At 35.2% G+C, this 21,603-nt stretch overlaps 1 pseudogene; it reads right to left on the bottom strand.

Annotated features, from left to right (window-relative positions):
• Positions 1-4,858: 4,858 nt before the first annotated feature.
• The window catches only part of LOC100616935 (NEDD8-activating enzyme E1 catalytic subunit-like), a 112,395-nt pseudogene continuing 95,650 nt past the window's right edge, over positions 4,859-21,603 (bottom strand).

Raw genomic sequence — 21,603 nt, 5'->3', positions numbered from 1 at the left:
TCTAAGAAAGAAAGGGCTTTTTTTTTTAAGTAAATACAATGTTACTTGAGAGAATGAGAAGATGCTAGTGCTGGGGGTGGGAGCAGGGCAGCTAGAAAGGTCTATAAAGGAAGGAAAGAAACTCTTACAAAGAAAATCCTATAGGAAAAAAAGTTCAGCAGAAAGACTAAATAAATAGGTAGAGTAAAGAAAAAAATTTCTAATGCAATTAAGAAGCATTATAGGGCAAGAGGATAAATGCCAGGAAACTTATCAGAATAAGAAACTGATTCTTCAATTTTTTCAACTAGAACAAAAATGAGCTGAATAGTTACAAGTAACCTTTAAATGGATGGAGGATCTAATAAAATATTTGGGAAAATAGATTTAAAAAAATTAGAGCTCAGTGAAAAACATGAAAGGAATATCTATGGCTTAGAATTGAAGCTGAAAAAGTTCTCCAAACTAGTAAACACTGAAAAACAGAGTGGATATGATAACTCAAAAATTCAATTGCACAATATAAAAAATTAGAGCAAAAACAGCATATTTGGAAGAACAGATGAGATAGTTAAAATAAAAACTGACTGACCTAGAAACCAAAGTTAAGAGAAATAAATTTAGAATTCTTAAATTCTAAAGACCCAGCTTTTAGTGAAATAACTTACTATTTGATAAAAACTGCTGGGAAAACTAGAAAACAGAATAGCAGAAACTGGGCATATACTAACATTTCACACAAATGGTGAAGGAAAAGAGGAAGAACATATGAATCCAAAAATATCACAAAACAACTGTCAAACATTGTTTCTATGTGTACCTGAAAATAAATAAATAATTTTTTAAAAAGGATTGCTGGGTTCAAGGTGTCACAGGAAAAAAATTTTCTGGAGCCAAAGGATAAAGTCCAGGTTGTTAGGTGACCTAAGATATCATCAGCCTTAAGCTCCAGGTTTAATTCATCTAGAAATGTGATTGAGAAGCTCTAGAACTTTTAAGTCAAAGAGAAAATACTTCAAATGACCAAGGGTTTAAAAAAAAAGATTCCATATAATCAAAAAGACTACTAATGATAAAAAGGGAAAGGAAAGAAAGAACAGAATATAATATAACTGGGTTTTGCTTAAGGAAAGCCTTTCCCCTTTCAAGGGCTTCATGTGGCCCCATCCCCTCCACAGATCTTTGGCCATCCTGTCAGAGAGGCTTCAGTAACTTGGAGTGAAGGAATCTGACTGAGGGCTGCATCTGGGCTGCTACTTCCTCTGGGAGAGGGGGGTCCTATAATATAAATTTACCTAATGCAAGAACTATTTGTATGAAGAATAAAAATGGAATGAATTTCTATGTAAATGTGAGCATAATTTGACAAAGAGAAAAATGAAACTAAAAGTAAATTTGTGACTTCTAAACATTCTTTTTGAGAAAACTAGAATGAGCAGCATATTTTAAAAGCAATATTTAATTGCTTTTTAATAATTTAAAAACAAATGTTATTGAGTTAAACAAGTGTGAATAGTTCAAAGGGACTAGATAATTATATACTGATGTCATGTCTTACCTTGTCAAAGAATTAATAAAGAAAATGAATGAATGAAGAAGAAAAGAGGCTAAAATGACAGGGGGGTGTTTAGGAGATTTGAGATAAATTGGCAAAAATAGGAAGCTCTTAGTGGATGGTCTACATTTTCTCAGTGAAGTGTGAAGTCAGGTTATTTGCTGGGGGCAAGAGTATTCATAGTTTGAGAAGTGGAAGAGAAGGTTTGAAATAGATGCTTTAGGACATGTGAAAAAAGATGAGCTTGGGAAAGAAAAAATTGCAGCACAGGACTAAGATATATAAAGTTAACAAGTAAGATTATAAAAGAAATGTCTAGATGAATCAAACCTCAATACTATTGTTTGGAAAAAAAATTCTTACTTTGATGGACATATAAAGAAAGAATAGAACAAGGAAGAAACGAATCTAAGGAGCTAATGGTTTCAAGTAGATAAAAGTATCAGGAAAAGAAAAAGATACAAAATTTAAGTTACAATCCAGAGACTCAAACCCAAATGTCCCATTCTAGGAAGATATCAAAGTTTTTCACTGACCAAAATACAACCCTAAGGAAATTACTGAACAAACTATGGTATATGAAATGATAAATTATTTTCATGCCATAATAAATTAAGAAAAAAATATTTCAGAGACTCAAGTAATGTGAACTGCCACCGAGTTAAAAGAGCAGAAGCAGAGCAATTTATACAAAGGCAACAATGCTGCTAATTTTTTTTAAAGCCTTAAGAACTCTGATAAATGCAATGATCAACAATGTCTCTAGAGGATTGTTTTTATCTAGCTATTCTTAATTTTTGCAAATTTTTTTTTGTTTTTCTCTTGATTAATTCAAGGGGTAATGGCATAAAGGGGAAGACTACAATAATACCAAAAAAAAAAAGCAAGCTTTGAAACAATTTTTGAAATGTAAAAAGTTTAGAAGCAAGTGAAGTTAGACAATGTTGAAAATAATGTATAGAGTTTATTATATGCTTTTATAAAGAAAACAAGTGAGTTGATGTGGAAAATTATGATTCAAATCAAATCTATTTTTGTGTTCTCTTTGAATGGAATTATACTTTTTTGGTATTTCATTTGAAAATTATTTTTAAAATTCCTAAGGCAGAAATATCTGGATAAGTGGAAAGCAATGATCTTGGTTCTTTCCTTTATATTTTATTATGAGTCAAAGTCATTTGCATGATGGAGTGTCAGAATATACAATAGAAAAATAAGGAAAGAGAAGAAATAAATTAACACTTATTGGAAAAGGGCACCAAAAATAAATTTTACCCAAGAAGATGAACTGGTAATGAAGAAGTGGCAAAGGAAGACCCTGAATGATACTAAAGGTAGAAAGATTAGGGTAGATAAACAGATAGATGATTGATAGATAAACTGAGAGAACAATCATTTAAGTAAACTCAAGTAATTTGTGATAAGTTAGAGAAATGCAATAGAAAAGGCAGTCTCACAGAGACTATAACTGATATCCAGATATCCACAGCAACTGCTCAAATGCCATTGGGAAAGTCTGCCTCCATAACTCAGTCTATATGCACCTTTTCCTAGGGACACATCACAGTGTTCTAGTGAAGGGGTAGGAGTTTTGTAAGTGAGACATTTCCTACAACTGGCTGTCATGAAGAGGGTAGGAACTTCAGATTCATTGGTCCCACAATCTGTACCCCAATGAGTTGACTCGTATGCCACATTTGAAAAGCACTAGTCTAGACAATGAATATTTTTCATTTACTTGATTTTTCCTATTGGCATGGGCATTGTACCCCCAGAAACTCAGGCAAACTGTAAGCAGGAAAATTCCTTTGCTCCCTTAGGCCATCCTGACTCACAACCCAAAACATCTGATATTGAGGATCACCCTCCTTTGATTGTCCCATTAACTTGAGATGGACAGACACACCTCCATCCCCACCCCTTGCTCCAGTGCATACCACTCTAGAGTCATGTCTTCACTTTTGTAGAGTATAAAAACCCCAGAATTGATGCCCTCTGGGGGGACAGGTTTTCCATCCATGCTCTCCTCCCAAGGAGCAGCTTTTCCACCCATGCTGTTCCACCTAGGAGACAGGCTTCTACCTATACTGTCCTCCTGGCCATTTTCAACATTACTTTCTAAATTAATAAATTTCTCTTTTTATTTTTAAGCTAAGTTTCAAAGTCTTGCAGTCTTATAAAAGGTACCCTTCCCGAGCCCCAGAGGTTCACCTCTGCACCCCACAACTCTATGAGAAAGATCAGATCACTCTTTTGAGTGGTTTCAGATCACATTTAGGGATATTTTTAGTGTCCCAGGCTTAATGTAACCAGGATGTCATCTACAAACATGAGCATCTGAGAAGGGATCACCATTTGTAAAGAATCCTTCTTTATCTCGAGCATGGCATTCTTCCATCTTGGGAATTTCTTCACCATGACAAATGTTCAATATTGGTGAAACTTCACTTCTAGCCATACCTGGGGCAGTTTTTCCACGGCCCTGTGACCTATTTAATTTGAAATTAAAGTGCTTCATAAATAGAGAGATTTGTCTCCTGTACTATAACTATCTACATGAGGCTATTGGAGGATTTTGAGAGAAGCAGGTGCAAACTTCTGTCTTTCAGGGTTGTTTTTAGACAAGGAATGGTTTTATAATATAATAAATAATATAACAGTATCAGTGATAACTGTGCACATATTAAGTTCTATTACTGAACATCAATGAGCTTCTAGATTCAGTGTTGTGCATATAAATGACATTATTAATGCAAATATATATATGTTAATATTCTTCATTTTCATCTAGAAATATCAAGTTGAAATACTGTCTATAAAATATCATGGACAGCACAATCTATTTGTAACATTCAATATTCATTTAGGTAGTTAAAATCAACTGATTATTAATTAAGGCAAGAAACATTCTAAATTCAATATATTATAGGTATCTAACTCTTCAAAGCCTTATGTGATCTGATATAAAATATTTAAAATCTCAATTTTTAAAAGGACATTAATTTATTTATATGGTTGTTCAACTTGAAAATTATAGTTTGACCATCCACAAATCCTCACAATACAAGATCATCTTTGTCTTCTAAAGTTAAATAGGAACAATATAATTGGTCCTCTCTTTCTCTCAATCTACACAATAATAGTGATGTATAATCATCTCCCCAGATTATGGCTTGCAGGGATAGCTCTGAAGTAAGAAACCATAATTCATTATAAAAGTCAGATTCCATCAATGCCAGTACTAAACAAGATACCAATTAGGTTTTTCCAGGCATTCACACAGCACAATTTTCCAGTGGAATTTATCTTATTTTATTTGTAAATTTATTTTCCTCTAGTAGAAATATAATGTTTGAACAGGACAATTTGTGGCATAGTAACATTGGAAATGGCAAATTCCTGTCTAATAACAAATCCCAACTTCTTCAATGCCTTAGGAACATTTGGCCTTGTTCACTCTTCAATGGAAGTTATCATTTATAAATAAATGCTCTCTTCTCCTCTACTGTGGCTGGTGATTTCATTTGCAATGAGGCATTATTATTTAGATAATCTCAAATTTCTTCTAGTTTAAAAGACAAAGAAATTATATCTTGAAGAAGCTGAGTCCAAGCTAGACAATTCACTTTTCTTTCTGCTTCAAATGTGTGTGTGTGTGTGTGCAGCCCATCTACATCAGTGAATAGAAAGTAACTATTAAAAAGAATATATTCATTTGTTACTATTTTGAATTTTTCAGTGTGCAAAAATTTTTCAGCTGCAAAAACAGCATTTGTGGAAGTCACAGCTGGATGAGTCTTTCTACCTCCCTTTGAGTTTATGTATATATAACAACTCTAATGTTAAATAGTGATGCTCTTCCTAGAGAGTTTTTGAAAATCCACTGAATGTGATCAGGATCATCTCCATACAATGTAACCTTCTCTCCAAAAAAATTGCATCTTGGGCCATGACAATATTCTTACATACTCAATACAATGTTTTGGTTGCCTGGGCAAAGATGGAGTGATATACAGATAAAAAATAATATGAGGTGGATAAAGTAAAGGATAAACTCAATTCAAGCTATCCTTTCAGGGAGAATTACCATTTAGAATTTCATATTCCTCCATGTGTCAAAATAGCAATAGAGTTTAGCTTCAATATGCTATCTTGGTATTTTAGAAGCATTATCAAAAGCCATTTATCCACTTGTACCATATGCAATAATATCAAATTGTTTATAGAAAGTATCATCAAAATTAAGAATCTTGTTGAAATGCAGAGCTACAGAGAAATTAGGAATTTTCTCATTTAGAAATTCTATAGGGGGCAGCTGGGTAGCTCAATGGATTGAGAGCCAGGCCTAGAGATGGGAGGTCCTAGGTTCAAATTTGGCCTCAGACACTTTCCAGCTGCATGTCCCTGGGCAAGTCACTTAACCCCTATTGCCTAGCCCTTACCATACTTCTGCCTTGGAACCAATACCCAGTATTAATTCTAAGATGGAAGGTAAGGGTTTAAAAAAAATAAATTCTATAGCACCTTAGTTTTTAGTTTTTCCAACATCTTTAAGCCTAAATAAAAATTACTTATTTTGGCTGAAAATATCTATACTGTCTATATCTATCATAAGAATTTATCCAAAATCAGAGCATGAACCACCTCAGCAACCCTTCCTGCCTTTGTATGTTTTTGTTACAAGAAAGAAGAGCATAGAGCAAAGGAAGCAGGACAAATACAAATATTTAAATGACAAAGGAGACCCTTGAAACCTTTAACATGTCAAAGAAACCAGATGCCCAACAACATGTTGTTGACTTCCAGAGCTTAGGATCTTAGGAACTGTTAAGAATGAATTCCTCTTGCTTAGTTCATTACTTTGTTTCAGCAGCAAACAATTTCAAGACACATAGGACATATGTAAACCCAATTACAAGATAAATTTACATAAATAAAGTGACATTTTACACAAAAAATAGAAGGGAGATTCAATGTGCAAGGCTGGGCACCAACATATGAAAAATGGCTATAAACAACTATGGAATTACTTATCAAATAACAAAAGAGATTAAGAAAGACATGCAAGGTTGAGTATATCAATGGATATAATCAAAATACACACTATAAAGCCATTGCATATAAAATTATCTAAAACTAGCTATTAAAAATAGAAAATAGTACAGTAGAATGAAATAGGAAAGTAAGACATAGAAGTAAACAAATGTAATAATACCATGTTTGATAAATCTTAGAGCATAAATTATGGGAACAAAATGTAAAAAATCATTGCATAAACAAATGAAAGGCGAATTGGAAATTATAGTGTCATTCACAATTCTAGATGAAGGAAAATTCATGAAGAGGCAAAAAACAGAATGGAGCCTAAAAATCAAAATAGGCAATCTCTGTTATATGGAAATAAAGTCATTTCAGTTAGAATCAGGAGTAAGTTACAGGCTATGAAAAATAATTTTGCATTAAATGTAGTAGGCACAATCTTCTAACCATAAATTTTATGGGCAATTTAAATAATCATAACTTTGAGCCATTCTGATAAAGTGGTTATGTTAGGATCTGAGTAGTTTTCAAAAACAGAAATGCAAGCCACCTGGAAAAAAATATTCAGAATAACTAATAATTGAAAAATGCTAATTAAAGCAATGTCAAGTATTACCTTGCACTGATCTAACTAATCTAGGTGGTAAAAGAAATTTGATTTTAGAAGATATTTTTAATTTACTGCTGTTGAACTGTGAATTAGTTCAACTACTCTATAAATTAATTTTGAATTATGTAAGCAAAGTGGCAAAATTTTTCATGTCCTTTCACCCAAAGATTTACTCTTGATATTATTTTGTAAGGAAGATAATGACATCCAGAAAAGTCCCACATGTACAAAAATGTGCCTAGCAGCATAATTTCAATAATAAAAAGCTAGAAATGAAATATGAACCCAATGTTTGAGAAATGGCAAAAGTAATTATGTTATATATTAATAATAGCTCATTTATATAGTATTTTAGGTTTAGCAAATCTCTTTACATATCAGTCAATAGACTTTTTTTTTTTTTGAGCAACATGGTCAGAACTGTGCTTTAGAAAAATCATTTTGGCAGTTATTTGTGGGATGTAGTGTAGTGGCAGAAGCCTTGAGGCAAGGAGACCAATAAGAAACTATTGCAGGGGCAGCTAAGAAGATAAAGAACTAGGGTTAAAGGTCCTGGTTCAAATCTAGCCTCAGATGCATCCTAACTGTGTGACCCTGGGCAAATCACTTATTTGCATTTGCTAGCACTTACCTGTCTTTTGCCTTGGAACTGATACTTCATATTAATTCTAAGACAAAAGGTAATGAAGGAGAAAGAGGAGGAGAAGGAAGAAAAAAAGCAGAAGGAGGAGAAGAAGGAGGAGAAGAAAAAGGAAGAGGAGGAAGAAGAAGAAGCTATTGCAAAAGCCTTGGGAAGAGAGAATGAGAATCTGAGCAAGAGTAATGGGTATACAAATAAACAGAAAAGGATGGCTATAAGAGGTGTGGTAGAAAAGAGATTTGGCAACTAATAGGATATGTGGATAAAGAGAGAGTGAGTTGAAAAGGAGGACACAGAAGTTTAAAACTTAGGTGACTGGAGTGATGGTGTTGCTCTCAAAAGAAATAGGGACTATTTGGGAATGGTTGTCTTTGGAGGGAAAGATGATGTTGAGTTTGAGATATTTCCAGGATATACACTTCATAATTTCTAATGGTTTCTAATGTGTGATTGGAGTTCAGGCAAGCAACTAAGCTAGGTATCTAAGTATCAGTACAGAAATTTAGAGGAACAAACTACCATTAATGTGGCAAAGGCTATTTTATTTCATCCTCAGGAGGATGGGTATTTATGAACCAGTGTTCCAACCAGCAAGCAAATATAAGGAATGGGACTACATAGTCTCCCTTTTATCCTACTCCCCAATACAAATCAGTCCCTCCCCTCATTCACCCTTGGCCAGTTGTTAGAGTTACAATCTAGCCAAGAGAACCAGCTGATCAGAATGTGAGATTTACAACACCTCATTACCCTAATCATTCATATGAGTTTTAATCAGTCAAAATGAAAGCAACTTCATCTGTTAGCCTCTTAAAGGACTAACTTATCATGTGTTCCTGGACATGTCCTCTTGATGTGGATGTGGGGAAATGGGGTTTAAACTGGGAACATAGAATAACTCATTTTTTTTATTCCATTATATGAATTAATGAGAGGAGTCCACCATCTTGTCAGGATCTCTTTCTCATAAAAATGATACTTAAATTTATGTTAATGAGTGAGCACAGAGAGAAAGAGACCTTAGGAAAGAGACTGAGGTTATATCTATATCAAAACATTTCATCCATATGTGAGATATGGGGAATGATCCAGGAAATGAGACTAGAATAGCCAGAAAGGTTAAAAAAAAAGAACCAATACCCAGCAGTGTCAGAAAAATCCAGAGAAGAGAGATTACTCAGAGTAACAATGATGTGCCATGCCCAATGATGCAAAGATATCAAAAAGGGTAAAAATTAAGGGAAAAACCATCTAATTTGGCAAGTAAGAATTATTGGTAATTTTGGAAAGAGTACTTTCAGTTGAGAAATGAGGTGAGAAGTCAGATTACAAAGAGCCAAGAAGAGAGGCAGTAGAAGCAAGAAGCTTAGATAATTTTTAAAAATGTGGCTTTGAATGGGAGAAAAAATGTAGAATGATATATTAAGGGAATGAGAGGATCAAAACAGAGGCTTTTGAAGGATGAAATAGTCTTGTATGTATTTGTAGGCAGTAGTGAAAAACCAATAGCTGGGAAAAGATTTTCAGGATAAGAGAGAAAAAAGGGATAAATATGGACACAAGTTGCTGGGAAAAAGATTAGGAAGAGTAAAAAGAATCAGAAGCACATGTGCTGGCCCTTGGTTAAAAGAGTCACTGGTGTAATGGAAGAGAGAATGAGCAGTGATGTCAAAGGATTGTGAGCTATAGAAAGGGATAATAGAGAGAATTCATAGCAAAAGGCTCTGGTTTGTTCTAAAAAGTTCAAAATTAGGTTCTTAGCTTTAAGGGTAGAGGATAAACTTGGTATGGGATTTTGGAAGAGAGAAGAGAGGGTTTAAAATAGCTGTTATAGGGAATAGGGATAGAAATAGCTCACAGCAACCTTGTGAGGTAGGTGCTATTATTATTCCCATTTTTAATGATGGGGAAACAAACTCAAAGAGATTAAAACACTTGTTGGGATTGCACAGCTAGTAAATTTAAGTGTCTATGAGTATAATCTCAATTTATTGTGCTACAAGGAATGATGAATGGGAATAATTCAGAAAAAAAAAAACTGGAAACATGAACCAATGCTGCGAAAAGAAGTCACAGCGAATAATTGTATATGACTACAATATAAAGTCAACAGGGAAGTACAACAAAATTCTAGTTCAAATGCCATCAGATTTAAAGTGTATGTCCTTTCTATTAACATGTGATAAACCATTTGGTGAGAGGAATGTATTTTGTACAGGATAATTTTGTAGGTCATTGGGGAGGGGGGCAAAGTTACTGTCAAAGGCAAATGCATTAAAATACAAAATAAATTTATAAAATTTTCAATTCAATAGTTTCATTTATCTTATAACCAAAATTTTTATTAGTTTTACATTTCCTTGATAATAATTAATATTGTAAAGCAAAAACATTTTGTCAAATTGTTAGCACAGTCAATGGCCTTTGTATATTAATATAACATTAAGAATGCTGATTACTGGGACAGCTAGGTGGCTCAGTAGATAGAAAGCAAGTCTAGAAATAGGAGATCATAGGTTCTAATCTGGCCTCAGACACTTCCTGGGTGTGTGACCCTGGGCAAGTCATTCAATCACAACTGCGTCGCCCTTACCACTCTTCTGCCTTAGAACCAACACTTAATATCAATTCTAAGACAGAAGGTAAGAGTTTCTAAAAAAAAAAAAGAATACCAAGATCTCTGTATTGTTTAAGTATGGCCCAGAAGACCATTAATCATATATAATAGGGGTCCCAAAAAATCTTAGTTCAGTTTCAAGCTATTAAGGCTCTATATTATTCCCTATTAAACATTTAGAGTACAAGCTGATTTTCTATGTTATAAGAATATCTCTAAAATACCAACTCTATATAGATACATAATTTATAAGTACATAGGTTATTATTAAATCCAGCTTGGCTTTACTTAGCACAAAGGCCATATTCATATAGTGGCTTTTATCTTTGTCTTAAACATCTGTCTCTTCAAACACACAAGTAAACAGATTTGGAGCTAAAAATAATTCTGGAGATTTTCTAGCCTAACCTCTCTCATTTTTACAGATTGGGAAACTGAGGTCTAGAAAGGGTAAGTAATTTGACAAAAGTCAAAGCCTTTATGGTCGAGGTCAAGTTCCATCCTTCTTTTTCCAGACATAATGTTTATTTCACAAAATACCTCTCGTTCGCCATGTTCCTCCTCTCATATAATTTTACTGGAACAGGTTAGAGTCCTGGCTCATATATATAAGTACTCAGTCTCATTTACATTGATGAAAACTTGAACAATCTCCTCAATCAAATCCTCATACCAGTATTAAGCAACTCCATCACCCCTTACCCCAGGATTAACATGCCTCCTTAACTCCAACTTCTCTACTCTAGTGCAAGCTGGGGAAGTAACGCAGAATGGGGTTCAACAGAAATATTCAACAAAGAGATGTATGTTTATCAAAGAAGTTCACTGTTGTCATGGAGGATGTCTCCTGCAGGATCTAAACAAAAGAGGGAATCTTGATGCATGGTGAGGTCCTCCCTGTGCCTGATTATATAGGATATTGAGTCCATTTCATCATGCCTCCCCTCCTCCCCCCACCTATCTCCAGAGCATTACAGGGGCTGGTTGATAAGAGCCAAAATTATTTAACAATTTATACATTTTTAAAAAGTGATTTTAAAAATGCCTTTTTTCTGGTCTGTGGTATGTAGTTGCATGGTTAGTCAATACATTTTTAAAAAATTATTTGGGAAAAATCAGCAGATGATCAGGGACTTAGACCTGGAACTGAATAGGAGAAGAGGGTTGCATTTGGGATTCTGAGCAATGATCCCAATGATCCCAATGATGATCCCAAGTTGCTCTGTGGTACAAATGCTTGTCTTTTCAACACAAATACTCGTGTAGTCATGCCACATGGTTGAAAATCTCAGAATAATACAATCTCTGTGGAATCAAAGCTTTAGATTGTGCCAGGGAAGGTGTACCTACATCAGTGAAATTGCAGGTACATCTATCTAATTTGGGAAGCTAAAGTTGATTGTTCAGAACACATACTCATTCTCTTTCCTATCCTGGGAGAGGCTGTTAATACCATTTTGTTGGTTATTTTCTAAAATAATTTTTCTCCTCTATGAATACTTATATAAAGAAGAAGGTACAGCATATTATTAATTGCTTTGTAAATCATCTAGTAATCATATCTGATATATGGTAGTACAATACTATTTATCTAAATGTCCAATATGTTCTGTATTTTTCTTTGTAAGTTACTTTACATAGTAAGAAATCTTTTTTTTAATTATTATAGAATTTATTTCCATGTATCTCAGCCTCTCTTTGTCCTCCCCACACCATAAACAATATCATCCATCAAACAGATATGTATACATAGATTATGGCTTTTGTGTTTCCATTTTTTGGTTCATTCTTGAGGTGAACATTCATTCATAAGACATCCTCCAAATAGTAAATATGTAGTTGTATATAATATTCTCTTGGTTCTACTCATTTCACTCACCATTATCTCATGTAGTTCTGTCCAAGGTTTTTTTTTAATTAATCCACTCATCATTTCTTGCACTGCAGAAGTATTCCATCACAATCACAAACCACAATTTGTTTAGCCATTCCTCAATTGATGAACACCTCAATTTACGATTCATTGCTACCTCAAGGAGAGCTAATATAAATATCTTGGAACATAAATTCCTTACCTTTTTCTCTTTATCTCCTTAGGAAACAGATCAGCAATAGTATTGTTGGGTCTAAGGGTAAACACAGTTTTATAACTGTCTGGGCATAATTCCAAATTGCTCTCCAGAATGGTTGAATCAGTTCACAATTCCACCAGCAGTCTATTGCTGTCCCCATTTGCCCACATCCCTTCCAATATTTGTCATTTTGTCGTCTTGTCATTTTAGCCAATCTTATTTGAGATGTGAGATGATAATACCTCAGAAGTGTGTCATGATAACCCAGAATTGTCTTGGTTTGCATTTCTCTAATCAGTAGCAATTTAGAGTGAGTTTTTTCATATGTCTATATAGGGCTTCAGTTTCTTCATCTGAAAACTGTCTGTTCCTATCTTTTCCCTATTTATCAATTGGGAGATGGCTCTTATTCATATAAATTTGACAAAGTTCCATAGTAAAATTTCTGCTTTCGTGTGTTTCCATAGAGTATAACATTTATTTTCTTAGGAGAGAGACTAGAAAAAATTCTCTGTAGCATTCATAGAAAAATATATACTCCATTTAAATACAACTTAAATTGTATGAGAATATTCAGCTCAAGTGTTAGCTCCCCACTAAGCCTAATTCCTCTGGCCAACAATGATCCGTCCTTTCTTTGAACTTCTTGAACACTTGCCCAATGCCATACTATTAAATACTGTATCAAACAGTTTAAGGTTTAGTACTGAGACACATTTTTACTTTTTCCTATTTCATAAACTTGTGAAATACCACGGATCTAATTGTGTCATATCTATGTTTGCCTTGTTTTCTCAACCGTGTTGCATTCTCCTTGAGGGACAAGAACGTATCTTAAAATTCTTTTGTGTACCTCTGAAGGCCTAACACAATGCTGGGAACATAGTAGATGTTTGCTAAATCTGTAATAATTGGATAACTAAGAGAGTTCAATGATTGGTCCCTCTTCAAACTATAAAGATTTTCATACAAGGGTATGTCACTTGATTGCCCTATTGTTTCCTCACCCCCATTTTATTGACTTCCCAGACCATAACTCTAATCTCTAATCACTGATTCCCTAGGTAGGTTGTCTCCCCCATTGGAATATAAGTTCATGGATGGCTGGGTTGTCTTGCCTTTGTATTTATATTACTAGTATGTGGTATACTGTTTGGCATATACTAAGGGCTTAATAAATTATTTCTATTAGCTCATTTATATATGTGGACTGCTCTCGGGTACATTATAAAATCTTCCAAACAGTTTCTGGAAGAGGAAGAGCTCAGTTTAAAAGGAAAGGTGTCTCATACCAATATAATGGCACAGATTATCCAAACAAAAATGAAGTATGTCTCCAAAGTTAACAGTGCCAATTTACCTAACATGGCAGAACTCACACATCCTGAAGAATCCCGACTATTAAAGAACTAACCCTGGAAAAATAACCATTCTGAACTAGTTAATGGATTTAGTTGGTTACATCCCAATTTTATTTTGTAGTGTGTGGGTTCTGTATTTTGGGAAGGTGAAGATGAAACACTGATATGATCACTCATTAGATCTAACTCTGAATAACTTTGCATTTTCCAAACATCAAATGTACTAGAAAGAATGAAAAATTGCTGTCATGTAAGATATTCAAAAGAATGTGCCATGATATCTTGAAGATAGTGCCAAAAGAAATATGATTGCTGAATAAAATATACTGGCTATCTCTAAGGAGCCATAGGAACAAAATAGGTGCTAGAGGATTGGGGCCTGGAAAATGTCCCAATTTTCAGAAGAAGGAAATGCATATTCTACATTTGATAAGCTAATAGGTTTGGTGTTTTGGGGCAACCTACTGGCCCAGTAGATAGAGTACCCAGCCTGGAATCAGGGAGACTAATCTTCCTGAGTTAAAATCTGGCATCAGACACCGACTAACCAGGTGACCCTGGAGAGTCATTTAACCCTGTTTGCCTCAGTTTCCTTATCTGTAAAATGAGCTGGAGAAAGAAATAGCAAACTCTAGTATTTCTGCTAAGAAAATCCCAAATGGTAGCAGAGGCAGAGATGACTAAAAAATGACTGAACAACTGAATTTGGTGTTGATTTCTAACAAAATCATAGATGAGATTATTTAACAGATTTTCTGGCATATTTGTTATTCATTCTGCCAAGCCCTTCTGTCCTCCACTGTCTCCAGAAGTATGTCCAAGCTCATGTTCATTGCTTCCATGACACTATCTATTCACCTTGTCCTCACCCATCCCCTTCTCCTTTTTCTTTCATCTTTCCCAACATCAAGGTCTTTCCTGAGTCCTGTATTTTAATTATGTGGCCAAAGTACTTGAGCTTCAGCTTCAGTATTTGTCTTTCTATTAAGCAGTCTGGCATAATAATAAGTGCTTATTGTCCTGAATTGTTGATGCCTGTAGATGTACTTAGAAAGGGGAGAATTCATGAGAAAATATGGCCTCATTATTAACTCATTACTAACATTATTATTAATTTATTATTAATAATCTATTAGTGTGGATGTGGCTATACTAACGACAGCTCCTTTTATAGAACTTCAAGACCATGTTGCTCAATGACAGGAAGATAACACAACTGAACTTTGAAGCAAAAAAACACGAAGAATTGTAGTTGCTAATAATTCTCTTGAGGATGTCAGCTCCTTTCTTTTATTGGTCTTCTATAAAAATGGACTTCTGGACTCATACTTCTAAACCTGTCATATATAGATTTTCAGGTAAGAGGGAGAAAGTCAAGTAAGACCTTTAAGTGACAGAGCTGTGTATGCAAGCCTGGGAGTCTAAATTAACTAAGTAGCTTTCCATACGTATTTATGTTTGTGCTTCTTTTTATTTTTTTAATCCTTAACTTCTATTTTAGAATATCAGTTCTAAAACAGAACAAAGGTAAGGGGTAGGCAATTGGGGTTAAGTGACTTTCCCAGAGTCACAGAACTATGAAGTACCCAAGGCTAGATTTGAACCCAGATCTTCCCAACTCCAAGCCAGGTGTTATACCTATGATGCTGCACCATGCTTCCTTATTTTATGTCCCTGGGAAAAATGTTACTGTGAGCTCTATACCAGATTGCTCAAAGCCTTAAGATAAACCTTGAACCATAGGGTTTAGACAGTAGTTGTTGTGGCATAAAGGTAGCCATGGCTCTGTCCCTCATGACAGCTAAATCCTGCATCAGTGTATAACAGATGTGAGAGCCTTATGGATTGGTGGACAGAGCAAAGTGACTGCTATAGCTCACATATTCCTATGGAAACCTGCAATTCCTCCCAATGTATGTTAATGTTCTTTCAGGAAATATCAACATTTATGATGTTTTCCACTCTAAAAATGTTGTGCCCAATGACCTTGTACCCCACATTTGTCCATATAGATGCTGTACCTTGCTCACCTCAAACCAAGGTTGTGTGAAAGTTGTCCAGCCTATAACTACACTTTCAACATCAGAGGTTCTTCTTACATAGTCCACAATTGTAAATTCCAATTAAGTTACAAATAATCAATTAGCATTTTGTTAATAAAGACAAAGTCTTATAAAAGATAGATCATTTAAAACTAAAATTGGGGCCATTTTTTGCATGAATTTGATTGAGAGCTATTTTGTGAGTCATGGGAGTGAGAAATTAGCTTTTCAGCTAGATTTTTTTTTAGTGGTAAAATCAAAAGAGAGTGAGAAGCAATCAAAACTACATCAGTATATGAGATAATAGACGATTATTACGGGCACAATTATTCCCAGGGAACACATCTAAATTGCAAGGCCATTGCCAAGGGGTGGTTTGGTTTGTTCTCTAGAGAGAAATCAAAGGCCCTTTGGTATAAAAAAAAAAAACCTTCCCCTTGTGTTGCTCCATGTCAATGCCAACTCAGATTGTATAGGCCAAGGTGATATAAACTACCAACACATAAAAATTCAAAAAAAGGGGGAAGAAAGATCCAATTATTTATCTAGCTATCCATGCATGTTTGTGTATATGTGTCATTCAGCACTGGCCACATCTTTCAAAGGTATAGATGAGGAGAAAGGGAACTCAGGACATACAATTGCTTATTCAGCCATTAATCATTATTCCTTTCCCCAAGGCCAAGGGAAAGGACTGATGATGGCACCCAGGGGAAATGAGTTCTAGCCTTCATGACTGGAGGGTCAGGACAGCTCAAAGGAAAACAATGACCAGGTGAAGGAAGAGGATTCAAATCAAGGACTGGTGTGACCAGGCAACAGCAAAAAGAACAAACCTGCAACCTCTGGGATGGTGAGAGAGTCATTTACCTATCTTAATGCCACAGGGTTCTTCCCTTCCTTTCTGCCTCTTCTCTCAGAAGCTACCCTCCAGGATGCCAGTAAAACCTTCTACCTTCTAGTCTCTTCTTCCCTTTGTAGTTACCAGAGGCAGTAGGCAACATATACTAACATGTATGAACTCTCTTTTAATCTGTTGCTTTTAATTGAAACCTAAATACCTCTACAAAAAAAAAAAACAACATGCTAGCTGGCCAGTAATACCTGGCTGGTCATTCTTTATAGCTTGAGAAGAATTAGAGAGAGATAACTTTCCTAGTAGAGCTTAGAAGATATTGTTGTTTGTCAATTGTTCAATTGTATCTTCATAACCCCATCTGCATTGCTTGACAAAGAAGCTGGAGCAGTTTGCCATTTTTTTTTCCAACTCATTTTACAGATGAGGAAACTGAGGCAAATAAGATTTGCCTAGATTTGAATTCAGAAAGATGATTCTTCCTCATTCCTAATTCCAGGGTGGGTACTCTATCCACTGTACTACCTATACACAGCAAATACTATGCTGGAGAGCTTTGCTAAAACTTATTTGGAACCTAAAGATACATGCTTGCCCACATTGTCCCACTTTTGTTATTATTAGCTCCTTTTCCATGCTAAGTACCAGTAGCTAGCTCCAGAGAGCCTATTGTAAAATTTTCATTGTGAGCATTTATATCTTGGAAAAAAGCAGATATTACAAATCAGGGTATGATTTATTGTTTTATTGATTGTCTAAGACTTTTTAAAGCAATAGAGAAAATTTTAATAATGCGAGTTCAGCTTCAAAGTAAACCATGTAAACTTTTTCTTTGGTTATCCAGTTGTTTAAACATTTACCACCATTCCCTGAATTTCCAAAGAACCAATTTCTTTAAATATATAAATATATGCATATATGTATATATATACATAAAACATGTAAAAAGTTTCTAGTAAGTAGCTCCCATATTCCAGGATAAACAAAAACAAAAATAAACCTTATGCATTCTGGCAGTACACCTCAAGCCCAGAAATATATTATGGCCAAATTAGTGGCAAACACTGGCTTCACTTTCACCGAAGAATTTGACAAAAATTTCATATGACATACTTGTGCCCAAAATGAAGAGATGTTACAATGAATGATTGTAGGAGGCAGGGAATTTGCAAAAGACTATAGACACAAAGGAGGTGAAAACAAGACTCTGTATTTGAGTGTGTAGGTCTTTCCACTGTAGTGTTAACAGCTGTCTGAATCCAAACAGAAAAACTGTGGGAACTTGCTCAGCTCTGTAGTGAGAGAGGCTTGAGCCCCCTCTAGTCTGCAATAATTTGCGTAGAGACCCAGGTGTCCAATAGGTGGAAGATTGACGGACCTAACCTAATTAGGCTGTTTGAGGTCTCTATCAAATGAAGCAAAGACAGTGGTCCCTAATGTCATTTTTAGGGTTTTGCTAGGGCTCCTTTCAATTGCTAGAGAGATGCGTTCACCTATTTAATCCTTGAACGTTATCACCTCTAATTAAAGTTGTTTTCACTACTTAAATGCTATGATTCTTGCAGGTTTTCTCATGATTCAAATACAAGCTTCCACTGGCTACCATGATTTATCAAACTTATATTGGATCAGAACTGGAACCAAGGAATGTTGGTTAATTTATTGATAACATCCTGGAGATAGATCCCTAGTGCTGTGCCTTGGGGCTCTCCCTTGACCCTATTCTGTTTAACATTTTTACCTTTGTCTTGAAGGAAGGCATAGAGAACATTTTTATCAAATGTTCAAGTGACACAAAGCTGATAAGTATACTAAATACCTTACAGAACAAGATCAGGAGAAACAAATCAAAAGCATGGAGCACTTTGGAGTCAAATAAAATGAAATACAAAGTGTCCCAAATATTTTAGTGCATCTTTAAACTATTGGCCTTGAGCTAAGATTTTGGGGACAGACACCTTGTATAATAGGAGAACTCTAAATTATTGTCTTTAGTTCTTAAAGATGCATGGCAGAAGTATGGAAAGGCAGTCCCCAATGACAACAATTCTTATGAAAAAGGCCCATGTATTTTAATAGACTGAAAGCTTGTTAAACTATAAGTTTAGTCAGTATAAAATGGCATCAAAACACCCCAAAATACACACACACAACTGATTCAATCTTGGGTTACAATAAAAGTATGGTATCCAGAAAATAAGATGTAATAGTGCTCCTATGCTGTCCTATAGTTAGATGACATTTTAACAGGTTGTTTTCAACTAATTTTAGGAGAGATATTGTCAAGCTGCAGTGGACCCAGAGAAAGGTAACCAAGGTGGTAAGCAACCCCAAAACCTTCATTTGAATAGTGTTTAGCCTAGAGAAGGGAAGAATTAAGTGTGCTTTCAATCACTTTCTTTAACTGTTTAAGGGTTTGCCTAATGGAGGAAGAAATAGAGTTACTCTGCTTGGCCTGAGCCAAAGTACTAATTTGGTATCAAAAGGGAGAAGATAAATGGAGACACATTTTAGTTACATGTAAGGAAGAAATTCTTAAAACTATTGAAAATGAGGTATGATATTCTAGGAAATAATGTTCCCTCATATTCATCAGATTGGCAAAGATAACAAAAAAATTAGTAAGTGAAGAATTGGAAGAAAGGAGCTATAGAAATAAAGGCACACTAATATACTGTTGAAGGAGCTATAAATTGGCCCCATTCTTCTGAAAATCAATTTGGAATTATACTTTTAAAAAATAACTAAGCTGTATATTCTTTTTGATCCAATGATACCATTATTCAGGACATACCTAAAGGAGGTAAAAAAAGAAGAAAAAAAAGAAAAGGTGTGTCATACAAACACAAATATTTGTAGCAGTACTTCTTTTTCAAAAAGACAAAAAACCCTTCTTAGAATGGACGATATCCATTCTAAGGCAGAACAATGGTAAGGGCTAGGCAATAGAGGTTAAGTGATTTTCCCAGCATCATACAGTTTGGAAGTATCTGAGACCAGATTTGAACTTACTGACTCCAGACTTAATGCTCTATCACGATGCAGCCTAGCTGCCCTTAGCAGTACTTTTTGTAGAAGCAGAGAGCTAGAAGGAAAGGGAATGCTTATAGATTGGAGAATTGCTGAGCATATTTAGTAAATATGGATGTAATATTAGAGCACCATACACAATGGTTCATGAGAAGAATTTAGTGATATTTAATCCACCCCTCAAAATGCAGCAGAGTTAGGATGAGGAGGACTTTTCCGCATCCCCTCGGGAATAGGAAATGATCCCTCTTAGATGACTTATGCCCACTGGACTTAACTGAACATTTCTTTCTGCTTATACCTCTCTCCTTCCACAACTCCCTTCCTCTCTTCCACTATAGGGTGGATATTGCCCAGACTCAGACACCCATGTTCAAAACATGTGCTTTGCCTACACTCAAAGACTTGCATCGCCTAAGGGCAAATTTTTTTCTGAAATCCTTGTTCTTTTGTCTTTGAAGTTAGAAGCTTAAAAAAAATACATATCAATAAAAATAATAAACATTCAAAGCCCCCAGAAAACAGTGATGTTTGTTTGCCAAGCCAGATATTTCAATAGTAACTGCCTTCCTCCATCTGTGGGATCTTACACAAATACATGTAGAATTAAAGTAAGAATGAATCACAATTCTAATCTAGAGCAAGTCAATTTAAAAATACTATCCAAACAACAAGTGAGCAATTTATGAAGACAAAAACCCCTTCAAGGTAACGATGTCCATCAGGTGCTATAGAATAAGAAGTATTGAGTGAGGAGATTCATCAGGTCTCATCAACATCTGAGGCATCCCAGATCAGGCACAGTCAGTCTCTTCATGGGCTTATGTTTTCCATAAGCAGGGCAGTGAGCAAGAAAAAGCTTCAACTGCTTAACATTTATACTTATTGTAATATTGCATTGATCAGAGTACAGGGGATCTACAGTGGAAGACCTCTGGATCTTTCAATCCCACAGGATCACTTCCTGGATATGCCCATCTTGAGGTTTATGCTTGATCGTGTATTCAGGGAACGAAATTCAAAAGAGGAAACCCAAACTCTGGCTCATGATAGCCTGGGTAGGATATGTACTTTAGATACCATATGACAATAGTTACACTGGAAGCTAGCATAAAGGAATGGACGGGTCATCTCTTTCCAACCCAATTCTTGGGACACAGCTCAAAGTGGAAGGGACAATAATCTGCTTTATATGCCTACTAAGCCATCAGCCTCTAGCTCAACAACCTAGTGGAGGACTCTTTATGATCTCCCACTGCAAGCCTTTTCCTCACTGATGAAGCTGATCCCAGGGTCTCCATTTGTTTGACAGGAACCAGGAAGTAAAGTTAAGAGATTAGACTGTCTCGTGCTATGCTTGAGAAAATTTGTATGAACTGATGTGGACAGAGTCAAGCAAGCAGAACCAGGAAAACAATTACAAGGCGACACAATAATGTAATGGAATATAATACTGAAAGACTTCTGTACTCTGATCAATGCAATGATCAGCCATGGCTTCAGAGGACTAACCATGAACAATGCCTTCTGCTTCTTTGCATAGAAGTAATGAACAGTAGGCACTAAATGAGGCATACATTTTCAGACATGACCAAATGAGTTAATTTATTTTGCTTTGCTATACTTACCGGTTTCTGGGCAGGGTTCTCTTAAAGGGGGGTAGGGAAACCTGACTTAGGAAGTGATGATTATTTGACAAAAGAAAAGAACATCATTAAGACATTTGCAAAAAAGTCTTACAAATGAAGATATCTAAGCAAAAGCTGAATGTTTGGGACAAGATTCATGTGGGAAGTAATGA

This window comes from Monodelphis domestica, chromosome 5 (genome assembly GCF_027887165.1).
Source record: "Monodelphis domestica isolate mMonDom1 chromosome 5, mMonDom1.pri, whole genome shotgun sequence".
NCBI classification, from domain to species: domain Eukaryota; kingdom Metazoa; phylum Chordata; class Mammalia; order Didelphimorphia; family Didelphidae; genus Monodelphis; species Monodelphis domestica.
This window is presented reverse-complemented; position numbering and strand designations above follow the sequence as displayed.